At 38.2% G+C, this 6237-nt stretch overlaps 1 long non-coding RNA gene across 2 annotated transcripts in view; it reads left to right on the top strand.

Annotated features, from left to right (window-relative positions):
* LOC121027194 (uncharacterized) overlaps window positions 1-6237 on the top strand; it is a 282693-nt gene that overhangs the window by 93555 nt on the left and 182901 nt on the right. For both annotated transcript variants that reach the window (XR_005788599.1, XR_005788600.1), the window contains exon 5: window positions 2218-2347. This is a non-coding gene — a long non-coding RNA (uncharacterized LOC121027194). The remainder of the gene's footprint in view (window positions 1-2217; window positions 2348-6237) is intronic.

Here is a 6237-nt window from a genome sequence, read left to right as displayed (position 1 = left end):
AAAAAAAAAACACACAACAAACTGACATTCATTAGAGGATTTTAGCAAGACCTAGAACCTCACAACAAAATACCCAAAATGTCTAGGACTTAATAAAAAATTACTTCACATATAAAGGACCAAGAAACTCTGACCCACTTTTAAGGGAAAAGACAATAGTCACCAACCCAGAGATAACCCTGATATTGGAATTATTAAACAGAGAATTTAAGGCACCTGATGAGAGCTGTTCTCTATGAGGTAAAAGTGAATACTTTGGAAATAAGTGGTAAGGTAGAAGCTTTTAACAGACAAAATAGAAATGATAGTTGAGAAGCAGATCAAACTGAAATGCTCAGTAACTGAATTACATTATTCACTGTATAGTCTCAATTTCACAATGGAAGGAACAGAGGAAAGAGGGAAAAGGTAGAAAAAAATTAAGAGTCTCAGGAACATTTTGGAGACAAGGAATATGTATAATATAGTTAGAAGCAAAACGATAAAATGAATACCTAAGCACCCACAACCAACTTTAAGAACTAGAATGGTATCAATTCTAGAATTCTAGTATTCTCTTCTTACCGTTCCTTTATTTCCATTCTTCCATCACATATGTATATATTCTCTAAATAATTTATTTCAAAATCATTTTGTTATATTACAGAGTTTAATGATTTGAAACTTGCTTTACAGGGTAATGTCTAAGATTCATCGGTGTCATAATCTGTAGCAATGGTTAATTTTCATTCTTCTGTAATATGTGTGTAACTGCCACAGTTTACGTGCCCTTTTCCTATAGATTAGAATTGTGTTACTCATTTACTCATTTATTTATTTTTCCATTACAAGCGTGGCTGCGATGATTATTCTTCTGCCTGTTTTCTGGTACCCATTTACATCTCTAGGAGTGGAACTACTTCTGGACCATAGGCTATGCGGATATTTGATTTTATAAAACAATGTCAACTACTTGTCATAACAATTTACATTCTCTTTCGTATCCTCACCAACAGATAGCAAACTTAGTGATTTTTTTGTTAGTGTGGTAAGTGAATATCTTATCACAATTTGCATTTTCCGGACTTCTAAAAAGTTGAATCTCTTTTCAAATATTTTTTGCCGCGTACGTGTGACTTTTTGTGTGTGTGAAATGCCAATTCATAACTTTTGCCCACTTTTTCTTCTGGGTTATTTGGTTTTCCTAATTAATTCTTTTCTCACGTAGGTTGTGATGCCCCTCTGTCAGATATCAATTTTTCATATATGTGCAGCCCTGTTCTGTGAATCTCTTTTCTAATCCTATGATTGGTTTGTCTGTATCTATACCAATACTGTACTGTCTTCGTTAACAAGCTTTATAGTAAATCTTTATATCTGATAGAAGACATCCTTTCACTTTGGAAGTGTTTGGCTATGTCTTGGCCTTTGTTCTTTCACATACATTTTATTTTTGTTTATTTTTTATTGTATTCAGAAACACAGTTTTTTGAAAAAAGATACTCTATGCATTTCAAGCTTCTTCCTTTTTTTTTTTTTTTTTTTTAGAATCAGGGAGTCAGCTTCCTTCAGAACATTCTAATGGGATTTTAACTGCAAGTGTCTTAAATCTATAGATCAATTTGGAGATAATTAACATATTTAAAATAATCTCTCTTTATGGCTATGTTGTATCTTTCCATTAATTCAAATCTTCATTTAAATTATATTTCCAAGATCCTTAGCATTTTCTTATTGTTATAGGTGAGTCTTTTATTTATTCTGGAGCTTGAAAGGGATGAAATGAAATTGTATATATTGATCTTAGAAGCAGCCACATTTTAAAATTATTTTACTATTTCTAAGAATTGGTCCATAGGTTCTTTTAGGTTTTCCAGAGATAGTTATATAATTTTCTAATATGATGGTCATTTTTCTTTTTATTCCCCTAGACCTAATTATTTTTGTGTCTTACCCTCGTCTGATGTCTCTAAGGAGCCAGGTTTTGCTCCTTCGAGAACTGCGGACCATTTAGCGCCTCAGGCTAAGAAAAGAACAAGAGAAAAATCATAGGATCTGCACATGTCTTTTTCATCCAGGGGAATGATAAGATTACTTTCACTTAGAATATTTGGAAAGGATGATGGAAAACAGAGTTATGTTTTAATTACTTTGCAAATCATGCTCATTGAACATATTAATTGTGCTCATATTATGTCAAATCAAGGGTTATTAGATATCATTATTTCCATTTTCCAGATGAAAACATTGAAACTAAAGAATGAAACACGTGCTGGTCAAAGTCACAGCTCTCTGAAGTATCAGAGCTGCAACTTGAACCCAGTCTGTCTGGATAATTCCAGTAAGCCAGGCTCAGTCAAAACTTGAGGTGAGTAGAGGGAGAGGCAAAGAATGCCCCTGAATTTCTAGTTAGAACCATAGAGCGCCCTGGGGCGTGGTTAGCGGGATCGAGAAAGTCATGGAAGGTTTGTGGGGGGGCTGGAGTAAATGAGCTTGATTCCTGAGTCATTTTCCTTTCAAGCGGAGACCCATTTCTCCCTCATGGTCCAGTTCACAGGTGATTCAATTTTTTGTTGTTGCTGTTAATATATGGAGAAGATCATTTTGTTAGAAATGTACTTAGCAGTTTGAGAGAAGCGCACACTGTCCTCTTTATGCTACTTTGTGGCTTGACCCTGTGGCTGGCTGTTCATAAATGCCCCTTTCAGCCAGCCAACAACAGCCACTGTGAGTCCTCAGCTACACCTAGTCCATCCTAGTCCAAGGTCCACAGCTATGGAATTCACTATCAGAGCAAATTGAAATGAATCCAAACCTCCATTTAGGATGCCCTGACATATTTCTTGCTTTGGGGGGAAGTGGTGGAGGGAAGCCCTATTAACAGCTCTATCAAAAAAAACAAAAAAAAAAAGACTTTTTTTCTTAAGTCTCCTCTAAAGCTATTTCATCCAGAAATCTGGGACCTCCCCAGGAGTATAAATCTGTAACAGCGGTCTTTTTAAGACTCTTATGTAATCAGAACCATCCTTCCATAATGCAAGGGGCACCAGCTCTATCAGTCAACATCCCAGCTAGAAACAGATGACACTCTCCAACTGAATGATTTGAGGATGGTTTTCAAAAAGAAATATTCATGATGGTATAGTCAAGGGATGCTGGAGTACCCCGGGGCTAGTAACAGGAACTGATTAGAGGCTTATGCTATGAAGCTTGAGAAGAAGAAGCTTAGTTGTCAGAACCTAGAGAGGAACATCTTAGTAGAGGATCCCTGACAGGACCTGTGGCTTTCAGATCAAGGACATAGCCAACCTGACGTGATCTGTCATGAAAATAGCCTAAAGAATAAATACCTAATCTCACCTGCCTTCTGTCTTCTGCTCTCTTGTCTCCCTTTGGCTGAACCCATGGAAGCCATTGATCATGGGAACTTGTTGATGGGTTAATAAAGCCAGTGTCCAGGAGCACAGTGCAGGTTGGAGAGTGGTGGAAAGTAAATATAATGGTCCAGTTGGAAGAAATTTGGCAATGGCTACCACCTTTTCCCTTCAGCACCCCCTCTTGTCTTTGTCCAGGTGAAAGATTGATTCCCTCCACACAGATGGCACAAAAATCCCATCAGGTACCATAATGTCCCATGGGGGTCTCAGTTTGATGAAATTCCTATCTGAAGCCTGAAAGAATTCTGGCCATCACCAGGTTTTTAAGGAAAGACTGTGGGTAGAAATAAAGGGGGCGGGGGGGGGCGGGGGACAAGAAAAATATTAATTAAGGAAAACATGCAGATATAACCTCAGCTTTCATATAAGTCTCATGAGGCCTATGTCAATAATTATAGCTGCCTTCTTCCACTGCCATTTGCATTTCCATTACTCGCTGCCAATTCCTCAGCTGGGTGACATTGTTTACCTATTGAAGTAACCCAAATCTTTATTCTTATGAGATGTAAGTCCTAGAAAATCCTGTTTTGGATTGCCCTCATTTTCCACCGAACAGAACTGTTGGAGAATAAGATGTACCCCAATGAATCCCCCGCAGACACAGTTCTATTTACCACCATTGTGTAATAGCATCTCAATTTCCCTCTGGTAATTGGACTTAGATATCCTTGCTGGGGCAATGATACCCTTCTTTAACTATTGGTTCAGCAACATGAGTAGCCCCGAAAATAAGAGGAAGTGGTAGTCTCAGTACTGTCTAATTCAACGTTAGTAGAACTTTACTCTGATGAAAGTGTTGCTCCCTTAGGACAGTAGTAACCCCAAACCTCTTGAACCCAGGATAATGGTTTCGCAAGCAAAAATTTCTCCATAGGAGGTTGTGTCCAACATAGTGTCAAAAGGGAGCCCTTGTTAGGCCATTTCATCATTCTCTCAAGCCAATTATATATGAATAATGGGACACATGGTAAGACTAGTAAAGTCTGTAAATGGAAACCCTGTGTTATACTTCCTTTGTTATAAAATGTTTTCACTAATTGGAAGCAATGATACGTAGGACGTTGTAGCAATGGGTAAAGTATTCTGTAAGGCCACAAAAGGTAGAACTGTCTTAAGGACGTGAGCAGGGAAGGAAAATCTTTCTCTAGGAATTGTGTCTATTCTTGTTAGAATAAATACTGCTCCCTCCGTGATGAAATGATGGATTCAAGGTCATCAACCAGCTACTGGATAACCAGCTGATCCCCAGAAATAGTGCTGTATCAGGAGCTCAGAAATGGCTCTGCTGTTTCCAGGCTGGGTGCTCACCAGTGACAGATTAGATTTAGTCAAAACATTTTGTATCCAGAGATAATGCACATTCTAAAAATATCGTTCTCCATGTGAAAAAACTAAAGCACGCACACACACACACACACACACACATGCACACACACACACACACACACACACACACATACATACTATGGGATTAAAACAATAGCAAATTCAAATGAATCCAAGTAAAGCCCAGGTTGGTTTGTAGGGCTTTTTATTCCATCACATATTTTCCTAGCATCAACTATGTGCTGATGGCTCTTTGTAGAGCAGGGGATACAGAAGTGAAAATTGTAACTTCTAGGGCCTAAAATACCAAAGCAGTTTCTAAAATATAAAAGTCGCCATAAATGAAACATGTGCAAACACAAGAAAGAAATTGATTATTCCTGATGGTGTAAGGGAAGACCTTAGCCTCAGACCCAAATGTTGAATAATGGCAAGATGTTCTAAAAGGTAAGGAAAAGTATGGTATTTCAGGAAGAGGGAAGCACTTTTGCAGTGTCACTGAGGCATAAGCATGAGATACCTCCCACCCTGATAATGCCAAAGCTTTCAGTTTGGTTGTGCCATTGGAACACGTGACCATACCAAAAGCAGTTGGGGAAGTATGGCTCGATTTATGAAGGCCTTGATGATGGAAGGCCTGTTCTGTGGAAGGCCTTGCGAACTGGGAAGTACTTCTGTCTTTGCCCAGGAGCAGGAAAGCACTGAAGGGTTTACAGCAAAGCAGTAACATGATCCATATTGTATGTTAGAAAGCACACCTGTAGAGGGATAATGATACGGGGCTAATAGGAGCTTATTAATTCAAGAGAGGGAAGCAATGATGCTGACCTGATTAGAGTGTTTACAAGGTTTTTGTAAACGAGACATAGAGACGTAAGAGATACTTAGGAGATGATACCCTTATGACTTGGGAACAGATTGGGTGAAAGATAAGTGAAAACCAGCAATTGATTAATTAATTAATTAATTATTTTATTTATATTGAGCTGTACCTGACACACAATGTTACATTAGTTTTCGGTGTACAACATAGTGATTCCACAACTTTATATGTTACACTGCGCTCACTACAAGTGTGGCTTCCCTCAGTCGCCATATAACACTATTGTAATCCCGTTGACTATATTCCCTTTGTTATACCCTTCTTCCCCGTGACGTTTTCATTCCATAACTGGAAGCCAGTACCTTCTACTCTCCTCCACCCACTTTGCAAGAAAGGAAGACTTTTAAGTGTCTCCTGTGGTTAGGACTTAAATGGCTGGTTTGGTGATGATGCCATTGGCACAAGACACAGGAAATAGAAGTTGGGGAAAAGAAGTTTAGTTTAAATAAGCAGAATTAAGTTCCTGTAAGAGATGGAGATTCTGTCATGTATAGTTTGGTAAGTATTTTTTAATTTAATTTATTTTTTTTAAGTTTATTTATTTTGAGAGAAAAAGAAAGAGCACAAGCAGGGGAGGGGCAGAGACAGAGAGAGAATCCCAAGCAGGCTTCA

Source organism: Herpailurus yagouaroundi, unplaced genomic scaffold (assembly GCF_014898765.1).
Source record: "Herpailurus yagouaroundi ecotype Mexico unplaced genomic scaffold, PumYag 77, whole genome shotgun sequence".
In the NCBI taxonomy this organism is placed as follows: domain Eukaryota; kingdom Metazoa; phylum Chordata; class Mammalia; order Carnivora; family Felidae; genus Herpailurus; species Herpailurus yagouaroundi.
Note: the sequence above shows the minus strand (reverse complement) of the source record. Positions and strands in the feature narration are given on the sequence as shown.